Source organism: Syngnathus scovelli, chromosome 7, assembly GCF_024217435.2.
Source record: "Syngnathus scovelli strain Florida chromosome 7, RoL_Ssco_1.2, whole genome shotgun sequence".
Lineage (NCBI taxonomy): Eukaryota > Metazoa > Chordata > Actinopteri > Syngnathiformes > Syngnathidae > Syngnathus > Syngnathus scovelli.
In genome coordinates, this window is record NC_090853.1 from 7959671 (window position 1) to 7973002 (window position 13332).

Sequence of the window (13332 nt, forward strand, 5' to 3'; positions counted from 1 at the left end):
ATTTATCTCTTGAAGACAATAAAGCATTCCTGTACACTGAGGTCTATGCAGCCTGTCTAGTAGAAACAGATGCTCCTTACATAAACATATTAGGCACACAATGTGCCTGGCTTTTGTTATATGCAAAAGTAGGGATATCTTTGATGATCCTGCAAGAAATAGACAAGCAAACACACAAAATGTGTGTTTTTATTTATTTATTTTTTAAATTTATGTAACACAATAAATATAAGTTTGATTGAACATGTAGTTTATTGCACACAAGTGTTCTATAAAAATGTGTCCATGTTTTGTTTGTGTGCTTCAGGATTACAAAAATAATGTGGAGAATATTAAATTAAACTTTGGTGGTGTTTCAAGAAGGTGGTCCACAATGTGCCGGTCTGGCATCCATATAGCATGAGGAAAGAGCTCTATTAAGCTCCAGGACTCTGTATCTCTAACATCAAACCTTTTGGTTTACCAACACCTGGTTTAGCGACTCTTTGACTCAATACTCATGTCCAGACCCGACGTCTGTTGTCTTCATGCATCATTGCCAGGAGAAAGAATATTGTTACTACCAAAAGAATCATATACACATATACAGCGGTGGGAGCAGTCTCCAAAAATTCATTGAATGTCTGGATTGGACCTCCTCAAGGCACTCCCATTTCCTACTCAACTCTACTGAAAGCATTGTCAGAAAAAACTTGGATCTTCTGTAAATCCACCTCACTGTTCTGGAGGATGCCAAGATCTGTCACAGATTGTTTCCTTGTTTTGATGTTGTCATGGTTTCGGTTGGCGTGTCTGTGTGCTCGCCCCTCCCCTCTTGCGCCCTGATCAGTGTGATCACCTGCCTCTCGTTCGCTGTCTTGTATTTAAGTCCTATCTGCCCCTCACTCCTCTTTCGGATTGTTTGCATCTCATGTCTTCTTGTTTCTTGTTTTTCTAGTTGCTTGTCTGTTCTCATTTTGTTTTGTCTTTCTTTTCTGTTATTCTTGTCCCTAGGTGAGCCTCTATAGTCTGTCTTTTGAGCCTTCAATAAACCCTGGTCCAAGGTGCATTTGGTCGCCCAGCTCCATTCAAATCAAGACTGTGGCCATCCTATTTGGGGTTTGTATCTCTTCGCCAAGCTTACATGGATTTTTTTCCGGGTGTTTCTGTTTCCTCCCTCACTCTAAAAACGTGGGTTAGTTTCACTGAAAACTCTAAATTGTATTTAGGTGTGAATATGAGCCCAGATTGCTTGTTTGTTTTGTATGCTCATTGCCTTTTGTCAATTTGAGGAATAATTTGTTTGTGTAATATGAATGGAACAGGCAAAATCGACCTGTTTTTAGCCATCTCAAGGGATGGCCATTTTGCCACTTGCTGTCAAGCGAAAATGACAAAACAGTTTCCAGATCCCAGGTCACAAACAATCACGGCTCAATTTTCTGAAGCTGAGCTGTGATTGGTTGTGACTTGAGACTTGGCAACTTTGATGTCATAACCTCTTTAAGGTGTCCCCAATATCTTGCGTCACGGTTCTTCTCCTCACAACGTGATTCGTAGCAGCAAATGCTTGTCAACTATTTACGAAAATAGAAAACTGTTGCCTTCAGAAACACCTGCCATCATCTGTACCTCTGCTCCATCCAGATCTCCCACTATTAGTAAGAGTGTGATGAAGGCCTCCATTACCTGACGCATGGAACTCCTGAAGCCAGAGTAATGCACAGTTAAAGGATGAAACAGTCGCTGATGCTCTTTACTGAAACATTTTGGCAGAGCGCTGGATCAACAAATTCATCAATTGATCCATATATATATGGCGCTCTGCATTATAAGGTGCACTGTGGTTTTGTAAGTAAATTTTACGTTTCTACGTGCGCCTAATAGTTAGAAAAATAACGTAAATAAAACAATTTATAATTTACTTACCAGTTTATACTATATAGAGCTTGATCATTAACGTCACAAAACATTGGCTTACCTTCCTTTTGACAAATGAAAGGCGGAGTCTAAGCATAAGATTTTCAGGGAAAAGATCAAACAAACGGTAGCGAAGTTCAATGGACAGACATTTTTGCTTTCTCTGTAATCATTTAAACACTGATGTAAACCAGACGACAACAGACATTTATTAAACCCATATTCTAATATTTTGTGGCCATGTGTGTAACATAAGGCTCAATATGAAATAAAACGTCTCTCTACTATGACTGCTTTTTTACTTGTTGAACACTAAAAGAAAGATTATTTCGCCAAGGAAACTGCTAACATGATTTATCTTCCATGTGGGTAACTCTGCTAGTGTTGTACTTTTTTTCATCAAAACCTGAATATGTCAGGATCCCTACTTTTTACCCTCGCTGCGCTTTACTGATTCCACTCCAAGTCTCTGTCATTACTTTTTTCCCCCAACCCTGAGCCCACTTTCAATTCCCTCTGTGTGTTGACAGACACTCTCATCTTGGCGACCTTGCTTTTCTTCCTGTGTTTCCAGGATTGGGGGAGGTCTGCAAGAGGTGAAAGGTGAAAGGGCGGCCTTGTGCTTGGTGCTGTCTGGGCCTCTGTCAACACAACCTCTGGTCTGCAATAGCATTTCCCCTGGATCCTACTAAAAAGGAGAAATGGGGAAATGGAGAGTAGTCAAGACAGTCAATTAGGTGCGGGGCTGACATTCCAGAGCGAGGAGTTCACATGCTAACCGATGAGTAATAAATCTGAAGAGCCAGAAACATTTAAAGTTCTGTTTTATGACCGTTCTTTTAAACATTTTGCTTACCGATGTTTTTCAGTGTCTTGATAACTAAAAAAAAAAAAAAACAATATTGACCATACATTTTAGAAAAAACTTCATTGTGCACACTGTGAAGTAAAAGAAAATACATAAATACAGTTTTACACTCTGTTATTGTGATTTCCCTTGAGGGAGCAAACCTAGTGTTTTATCCTTGTAAAATGTACTTCGAATTTCGGCATAGAAAATAAATCCCAGCTTTTTTTTTTTAAAATAATTTTTTGGATCATAAAACATTTTCATCATTGTTCTGAGAGTCTGCCAAGTTGATTATTGCCTTCCTCTTCCTTCTCATTTTATTTGGGGGGATGGGGGGTTGAATTTGAGCTGTAATTAGAAACAACAGGACCATTTTAACTCACTATGAGAGTGCTGTTTTCAGAACCAGGTTCATCCTTGAGCCTGAACTTGCTACTGATATCCCAATGATAGGAGATGAATGACAACACTAATATTAGCAAAAATAATCTGCGTGGAGCCATGTTTTCTATTTGTATTTCCCTTTCTGTCTGCATGAGTCATGTGTCTCAAGATTATGACCTGTTTTGCTTCATGTCAGCCACAGTTCATGCGCAGATCCTGATTGTTGCTCGCACTACATTATGGGGATAGTCACTCATCTGGAAGTTATCATTTCACGGTTAGCAGGAGCCATTGCCTCAAAGTATAAGTAGTTTCGAAAATGGCCCAATATAGTTAGAAACGGTTTTGTTTTCCTTAAAAAGATACAATTTGGTGCACAAATATGAAATGACACTAATAACCAAGAAAAATCGACCAATGGTCTCCTGAGAGCAAACACTAAAACAACACAAAGTTGCAGGGAGCGGAAAAAAAGGAGCAGCAAAGACGTGCAGGGTAAAATGCACGACTCGCACCCCCTGCAATAAAAACAAAGCTGTGATGAAAAGTAAAAAAGTAAAGAGGGGAGGAAAGACTGACATGCACAGGCCGACAAGAGAGTGAAGGTTAAGATGACAGAAAGACAAGAAGTCAACAATCAACCGACAGAGAAGAAAGGTGACAGCTGTAGTGAAACACAAGATTGACAAAGGAGCGATGGATTGATGAGTTATCTCTGGTTATCAAATGTAACGTTACCCTGAAAGTTACCCTGACGACCACCAGCCAGGAACGATTAATATTACCCAAACTATTGAAAGAAGATAAAATTATTTAGATCATTGCGACTCCTATACAAATTAAAAAATACAAAAGACAGTAAAAGTGGATACTGGAAAAAAAAGAGCAATCAGAAGATGCAAACTTCCACCAATTTGAATATTTACCTAATGTTCACTCTGCTCAAAATCTATTGTAAGAGTGGGAATTATTTTTTTTCCTTGCTTAGGCCGAAAATATCAGGGTTTCACCTTCCAAAAAAATCATTTGAAATTAGGCAATTCAGGATTGTTTTTTTGTTTTGAACATACTGACATGAGCTTCAGACACACGTTTTGGAAGATTGCACATTTTTAAATTTGCAAAAATATTACAATAATTAGTCTGAGTGAAGAATAAGAATTTTTGTGAGTAAAAAGGCTTCTGTAGCTTTGAATGTATACATTTTTGTGACTAGTGGGACATTTACTCCAACTGAATTTCCCATCCCTTACACACAGTAGAATAAAGAAATAGAAGAGGGAGGAAAAGCAGATAGTGTATGCAAATTATAAAGTTGACAGGCATTTTTGTAGCTCAGTGTAAATGGGGGTTACTTTGTTCACATCTCGACATTAATGTTTCAAAAACACAAAGAAACAAAGACTTCCATTTGCACTAAATTGTTCTCACGTAAACTTGGTCTACTCTTAGACTGAAACACACACGCGAAAAAAAAAAAACATAGATCACATAAACACATATTCACACACATGGACAAAGGAGTCTTTATGTCTCCCCCACAAAAGACAGAAGCAGACTTTGATATCAGTTGGAGAAGTACCAATCGAGTCCAGTTGGAAGCAATCTGTTCTGCACCAAAACAGAGAGCCATTTCCCTGCCCTGCACTCACCCTGAAGTGGAGAGTCTTTCAAAAAAGCAGAGAAGCAAATAGAGTGTGATGGAATGAAAAAGGGGGGGTTGGGGGGGGGGCGCAGGGTGAGGATGAAAAAGGATATGAGAGGAGAAAAAGAGAGCTGAGAAAAAGGAGATGGGTGGAACAGGAGGAGAGAGGCGAGAGAATGAAACATTGTAGAGAGGGGTAAAGAAAAAGACCCTAAGAGAAGGGGTAGGGGGATCATCTCATCCCAAAGTATCTGCACCTGAGAGCAATTTGTCCTCAATTTTGGGAGCTTAATCACACTATTGAAGTGTGCTCACACAAATAATGACACACATACACACACAGCAGCAGTATTTGCAGAATCTGGAGGGAGTTAGACACGCGGCTGATGTCTTGTGGGAAAACGCCAAGGCTCTTTGAAGGCATACTAAGCTCTCCGCAACTTTGCATGGCAGAAATTGAAGGTTGTGTGTGCGTCCATGCGTGTGTGTGTCACACTATGGTACACTTCCACTAATATTAGAAGCACTTACTGAAATATTCCCTCTTTTAAAAAACTTGGATCACACATCTGATCCAGGTCTTTAAAAAATAATAATAATAATTAGAATGTAATTTTTGGGGACTGAGCAAAAACCTATTAAATGCATTAAATTGTATGGATCCCGGTAGCATATAAAAGAGTGTGAATAGAAAACAATGATTTGATTATGCGTTTGGTAAGACAGCCTGCATAAAGTTATTAAGTGTAATTTATTGAGGTTACATGTACTATATATTCAGTTCTACTTGGAAAAAAAATATTCTCAATTTTTATTCAAAAAATACTGTAGCCCTGATAGGTTTTAAATCATTTTCCCAGTTAATTTGTAGTATTGTGTTTGTTATTATAATTGTAGTTTATAGGGGTTTAGACACATACTGATTGGTGTCTCTAATATTTTGCCTCCCGGAAGCAATTCTCTTTGGAGGCGATGTGACTCCGTAGTAGAATAGTTGTCTTCCAACCCAGATGTTAGGGCTTTGATTCTAGCCATGGAAACCATGTCAAAGTGTCATGGAGGAAGACACTAAACCTCCAGTTGATGGTGCGTCACCAGTCAATGAATGAGGAAGCAGTGTGAAGCGCTTTGAGTACCAAAGGTAGAAAAGTGTTTTACAAATAACATCCCATTTATTAACTCTTATAGTATCTTGGGTGAAGTTGATGTGGGCGAAAGGGGTATAAATCGAAATAAAGATGAATTAAAGTACTTTCTTACAACCTTTCTTAGCTGTGGTAGAGTCTGGAGAGTGCATGGCAACTTCTTATTACGATTAGCTTATAATAAAGTTGTCCCTACATCAGATGTGATGATGGAATGAACATTCGAGGAGGCGATGTAGGAGTGGAAATGAGGAGGCAATTTTGTGGTAAAGTAAGTTTGCTTAAAGCACAGAGCTGTTATTGCAACGGGCGGTTGAGGAATTCAACCACTCACTACATCAACCGACAGTGGGAGGAAAGAAAGGAAAAGAGGGACAGAGAAGTGATTGGTAAACCAGAATGTGACCACGCTAACCACATTATTTCATCAGGCTTTTATGATCTGTTAATGACCAAATGGTGCTGAAAAAAAAAAAAAAAAAAAGGTTCTAATTAGAATCCAAATATAGATTTGTTTTTTGGAACTTATGGAAACATCAGGAATGCAATCCTTATTAGCAATTCCATGAGGTGACAAGAATTTACAGACGCCGCGAGTCAGCAATAGAATCAGTTTGAGATAATCATCCAGCCATCTATTTTCCTCATGTCCTCATCACGGACACAGTTGAGCTGGACATTTTGTCACTACAGTTAAATTTCAAATGTTAAAACACACAATTTTTGGTTAATATAAAATAACTAACAGACTAAGTAGAATAAACAGGCTATTTCAAGAGGGATTTGATTATTTAGGTCAACATTTTATCATTTATATAATTTTACCAATATAATCTTTTATTGCATGCATTTGTCACGATGCATCTTGCTGTCATTTATGAGAGAATTATGTGATTTGGCAGCTGCATTGGTATGATTCCAAGTAAGTCCTGTAAAAGTCCAGTGCATTGTGTGATAATTACAAGGCGTGAATTGATGGCATAAGGGAAGACACACAAGACAGCGGTGTGCAATTACCCAGAAATGTGCCAAAGTTGATCATTGGATCAGATACTTTTAATGATGGCAACCAGACACCACTGGTAGACAAATCATTGAAACCTTCTTCAATCCCGGTATAAAAGGAAAGGAACTGGGCGGTTCTATCACCCCGGTTCCAAATAATTCTAATTGTTTAAGGCCATTCAACATAGGCGATACATTAGTCCTCACGTCATCCTTGGCCAATCACTGACTTTCATTAATAACACTTCAAGCCAATGATTGAGCAAGAAGATGGAGGAGAGTGAAGGCTGCCTGGTTACTGGCAGCTTTAGAAGACGAGGGGCGGAATAGGCCATGACAGCTTTATTCATCCAACGCTTAAACGGCCTCCGAGGAGAGGCTGAAAAAAGGGCAACATGGAGAGGACAATTACGAGCGATATTGATCGGCTTTCTTTTCCCCGAAAAGAAAGCACTCCTCCTCATATATATGCTTCAACACTCACTGAGGCTAAAGAGAACAAGGGGAGGGCCTAGACTATGTCAGCCTCATTGGGTACTGCAATCTCACTTGTCTTGCTGGCATATGCTGTGTAGCACTTAAGTTAATACTTGGGCCATTTGTTAAAAATTGCGCCTAAACACAAAATCGGTTCCAGATACACTATATGCGTGCCACACAACGATGCTGAAATGCTGTAGGCACTTTAAGACTGCCACAGGATGATACTAAAATCAGAAAATAAGAAGCCCATGCAAAGGTAAACACACTCAAAACATATCACGGAATGCAAAGCAAGTAAGAAATGAGAAATTCGCATAGAGTGACAATGATCTGGAACCTAGAAGGATCGCTAACAAATAATAATAATAAGAGAGAAAATAAAAATAGAAAGAATAATTGTGGTATGCATGGGTCTATACATTTGGGGTGAACAAGGATTTGTTCAATTTTATTGACACGGCAAGAAATCGATTAACCAGCTTGAGATGAATCCCAAACTGCAACATAGACAACATATTTGGTGCTGGGGGATATTTTATATTAAACAAATCCTCCATTACATTAAAAAGAGGCACAGCATTTGCTCTATCCAAATCTTTACAAAAATATAGTCAACTGTTTTTTTGTGTGTGTGCAAGCCTCCTTACTATATACGTCCTACTATTTACTGATTTACTTTATCAAAATGACTGCTGTGAAAAATGGCGAATGACACTATACCACAAAGTAGATGCCCCAAAAATGTCAAGGTCATTGTGAAGTAGGCATTGAGTGGAAATTCAACCCATGACAGCTGCACAAAAGTAACCACCACCAAGAACATATGTTTTATTATGACCATAATTTGAAGCCGAGAGTGGTGGCAAAAGGTACCAAGAGAGACAGAAATAATATGCTAGGTGCTTTGTTTTACACAACATCAGTAAGCACGAGTTGAGAACAGTGCCTGCCACATTTAATTCTACTACCACTGCCGGACAGGCCAGGTCCAGTAATCACTACTTAGGAGCCACTTGGAAACACAAGCAGCCCATTACAGAATGGTTCCAAATCAGGGACAACATGCTCAGTCTTGTAAATCGAGTCCGCCCCGAAACGAGCTTCATACCGACGTCTCCACTGAGCCCGTAATGTGAAATGACGACTTTGATGAACAGATGTCTTTATGCCAGTAATGACTTCTATTGAAGTTGTGGGCCAAATGTCAAAATGAGTTTTAAGTGAGCATTTTGAAAAGCACTACTCCCTTCAGTAAAATTGTGGACAGCTAAAACCACAAAGCCCCACTAATGGCCTGCTCAGACTCTTCATGGGCCTGGTGCTTTACTCGTTTCTTCCCCCTTCTGCAGTTATTGGAGTTGAACCTCACCTGCTCCACTCACACACGGTTGAATTCCACATTTTCCATTAACTACATAGAGTAAATGTCCAAACCAAAGGATGTGACCACAAACCCACGAGACATATATACACCCCTCCAAATGATTAGAACTTTCAAGCCATTTCCATATTTTTGCTGTTTAGAATTAACATCAAAAGCAATTCTTAACATCCTGTTGTGATAAACAACCTTATTTTTTTTAGGTGAGAGGTTTAACTAAATATAGACCAACCTCAATGTGACTATTATGATGTAACTGTAAAGAGGATTAACTCAATTACATCAGTAAAGCATTTGTGTCTTCTGATGTTTTTTCTTCAGTCTCATCTTCAGCAGGCAGAAGGTATGCTCTAGCTGTGGGATGTAATTCTGAAGGTTGACTTAGGCTGTCAAAAACATTTTGGTCATCTTGCTGAATGTTGAAAACTGGTTAAATCTTTATTTAAATACACAGACAAAATGTTTCTGAAGACTGGACGGACGGCATTTCATTATCTAATACACTAAAAATGATTTGTCGGGTGAATCGCTTTACCTCACTCATGCCACTCACAATTTTTTTTTTTAATTCATTGCTTTTTTTCCTTTATTATCCCCTTTTTCTCATCCTCCCTTTCTCCTCCTCAGCACCATCAACTTCATCCTCATCCATCACTTTCTTATCTGACACAAGTTGAAATCTTCTGTGAGAAGCAAAATCTACAAGGGGGAGGAATTGTGTGTCATGTGTGAAATGCACTTCATTGGGTAATTGTAGCAGCTCCAGGCGTGCGAAGGGATCACTGACACTAAATGGCCAAAAGGGTCAAGTATCACATTCCCTTGAGACAAAACAGGCAATTAGAAAAGAACAAGACAGGAGACACAATTATGTGCACACTTAAACACAATGTAATTTAACATATGTACAGTTAACCCACAGAAAAAAAAAAAAAAAAACAGACACACATGGCAGACGCCAGCACCAAGTGGCCTTGTTAAAAGTCATTTGCTGCATGTAGTAGAGTAGTGAGCTAGGTAATGAATAAGTATTTTACGACAGGCTGTTTTGATCATCAATTGTTTCGTGGCTTCCCTTTTTTCTACCGCATCTTTCTGGTTTCTATCCTCTTCTCCTCAATGTGTCTTTCAGATTGAGACACGTTATTAAACTTTGAACCCCTTCTTCTTTTCTCTGCTCATTGGCGCTGTCATCACACTTCCTCCATTGAGTGGGTCTTCCCTTTTCACACTCTGTCACCATATGTCATAGTTCAAAAGGCTTCGTTCTGTTTCTCCAAGGGGTCAGAAACTTCATAGAAGAGGAGCAATTTGAAATTGGTTATGCTGAAAACAAAACTTGGTTATTCTCAAGCAATATTAAATGCAAACATGCATAGTTTCTTCATTGTACAATAGCAATACATCTTGCTGTATACTTGTTTGAGCATAACAAGAAAGAAATCAGTTGTAAATTTAAAAAAAGGAAATAATGTTGCAGCGTGAAGCAGGACAAATCTGTAAAGGTGATCACGAATACAATTGAATAGTATCACTGGACCACTGAGGGCAACAATAACTGTGATGTGGCCCTGGAAAGCGTTCAGAGGAATGAAAATAAAATAAAGGTGTACTACGTATAATGACATAGCAATGCAATGCGTTAAAAAATATAATAATGAATTTGAGCTTAGCTATAACATATCTAAGTGTTTAACTTTATTTTTGGAATAACAAAGCTTAAACATATGCATGAAGTAATTACAAAAATAAAAGTGTACAAAAATACATGAGTGTGTGGGTATAAACAAAGGTCGACCAGCCAAATCATAATTATTGCCTTAGGACTCTTCTCATTTTTAAATCTCGGCTAATGACGACATCTCCTGATGAAGGGGATTGGTTGACTCCGAGAGGTGATCGGTGGTTTAGCTCTCGGATTGGGTGCAGGCCTAAACCAAAGACACAGTTGATTGGACATGTCTTTGAGAGATGGATGAAGACATTGAGGTGCAGACAGGAGACATTCCTGAGTCAAAATATGCAAGTGTTGTATGTCTTTGGGTTATTTTTTGCTTGTGAGAACTCACCCCCGTGGCCTCATGTAATTCAACAATCCATCATCATGTACAACATCAGCAGTAAGTGTACTTCATGTGCACGTTAATGACAAGTTAGAGCGCCAGCCGATAATTATGTGTTCACTGACAGGTTGAAATGTAATGCACATGATTTAAAAGACATTGGTTATCATTCACCAGTATTGGAAATTAGTTTCTTACATGTCCTTTAATTTTTCTTAGAGGAAATAAAACGTTTTACTCAATGGTGACAGTGTCTTTTTGTATTTGGTGGAATGTTCTTAAAAACATAATCTAAATTGGTGGATGCCTTAGTGTTTGTGAATGAGGCCCATCCTTGTAGCGAAACAATTCATAAGCATAAAAACACCGGTGTGAAGACAAAACAATTCCCTGTAACCACAAATATAGTACATAATTCAGTAAGTGTTTAATATCAGCAATGCTAATGTTCATATTTTGTTTTATTTTGTGATGTTTTACTGCGCAAACAGCAGGAATCAACGCTGTAAATAAGAATTATTTGGTCAGTTTCAAATTTTGATTTAAACCAGGTTTAATGAATAGGTCAATGAGGCTGAATATGGATTAAGAAAAAGTACCAGCTCTTATTTAGGAAGTCACATTGCATTAGAAGAGGTTTTTTTTTTTTGGTATGTTGCACCCCTATATTCAAATCCACCCATCCATTATCATTATCCATTATCGTGATTATCCTCACGAGGGTCATGGGCATGCTATATTAAAATCATTTCATACAATTTTCAGTATGACTTTTCGTCACTAACTGGCTGGGAGAATGCACTGGATTAGGGTCACTCATATTAAAGTTGGTGAAATCCTTGCCTCAAAGCACATATGCAATGCTGGTAGACAGAAGAGTCACTCGGTTTCTCTTTATCCAGCCATATTTGGCTGTTGTTCTATTTCTTATGCCAAAAGGCTACCAATTTAGATTATTATCCAAATGTACTTACATTGTGATCACTGTTTTTCTTTCTTTGCCATCCACCTTTCAGGATGCACTTGGCTGCTGGGTGCATTGTCTGTATCTGATTGGTCTTCCTGTCTGCAATCAAAATGTTTTGATGTATCAAGGTTTTTTTTGGAGTAATTTAAACTTATACTTCTTTGAGGCCTGACTCCATTATTTGGCTCTGAAAAGAGTCGATGTCTGCATCTTTAATTGTGTGACCTCTTTGATGCATTAGTGTATGCTTTGCAGTGCTTTTCCCTGGCACTAACAGTTTGCACATGGGATTTTAAAATCCTTTGTGGTTGCTATGCCTCAGTTGGCATGCAATCCAGTGCATTGTGACTTACTTTTCTCTTTATGTTTCTGTAGTTATTATATGAACACTGTACAGCCATTACCTGACAGTTTAGTCATTATTTATACAAACATTGAGTGGTCATCCTGATACCACTCTTCTTGCGGTTCTCTTTTGTAAAGTAACTGTCATGGCAGAAACTGTGTTATAAATGGATAAGGAAAGGGATTCAATTGCCAAACAAATGTTCAAGTTATGTAAATAAAAAAAGACAAAAGTGACTGTTTGAAAAGGAGTAGGAAGAAGAGAAAATCTATCCCTCTCAGCAACATATAAGGGGATGGTTGACATTTCGCTATTCTTTTGCTTGTTTTGCAGAGTGATAAATACATATTTAAAAATTAAAACAAAACAAGTATATCACTCAGGATTTTTGCTACACCAGACCTATGCAAGTAACCTTGGAGGTTGTATAATTTGACAGTTTTGTTTTTTACTGCATTGTCTTTTTTTTTTTTTTTTACTGCAATGCATTGTCAGCGTTGTCAGTCACGCTACATGATGGTCTGGGGATGATAATATATGGATTCAGCATACATTTTCTTTGTTTATTAAAGTATACATTTAGCACGTTTCAGCTCGGACAGTGAGTGATGGAGATGACAGTGAGGCCTGGTTTCTGTCAACGCCACAATGGACGGAGGTCAAGGCTCAGGCAGGAAGTTAGAGATTCTGTCAGTGAAATGGAGGCACAGACAAACACAGACAGACAAAAAGGGAACAAGATGAAAGGAGACAAGCGAGATTGATGGAGGTGTGTGATGTTGACGGAAATACTGTTTTCTAAACATAAAAGGCACCGATGGCAATTGAGGAAGATTTGACACTACACGCAAAAGTGCTTGCAATATAAAAGATACTAAGAAAAACATGAGGAAGCTGAATACTGACAGTTTGAATATTCGTGTTAATGTGAATTCCAGAATCAACACTATAAATGTCAGTCAGCAAATGAAAAAGCTTTTATGAGACGAAACACTACTTTCATTGTCAGTAATGTAAGGAAAACAAAAAAATTATGACTAAAAACAAACATCTTTAAAAGTGTGGGAACTATAGTGATGCGGGTTGCTCCATTTTATATTATTCATGGTGTCATTGGCCAGCTGTATTTCAGATGGAATGTCAACAGTTGTGGCACATCATAAA

At 38.3% G+C, this 13332-nt stretch overlaps 1 long non-coding RNA gene across 2 annotated transcripts; it reads left to right on the forward strand.

Annotated features, from left to right (window-relative positions):
* Nucleotides 1–858: 858 nt before the first annotated feature.
* LOC125972656 (uncharacterized) lies at nucleotides 859–2716 on the forward strand. Of its 2 annotated transcripts, none has more exons than XR_007482875.2 (3): nucleotides 859–1098; nucleotides 1627–1830; nucleotides 2474–2716. It is a non-coding gene; the product is annotated as an uncharacterized lncRNA (long non-coding RNA). The 2 variants fall into 2 exon arrangements; XR_007482874.2 differs by having other exon boundaries at nucleotides 860–1098; nucleotides 1627–1815.
* The last annotated feature ends 10616 nt before the right edge of the window (nucleotides 2717–13332 follow it).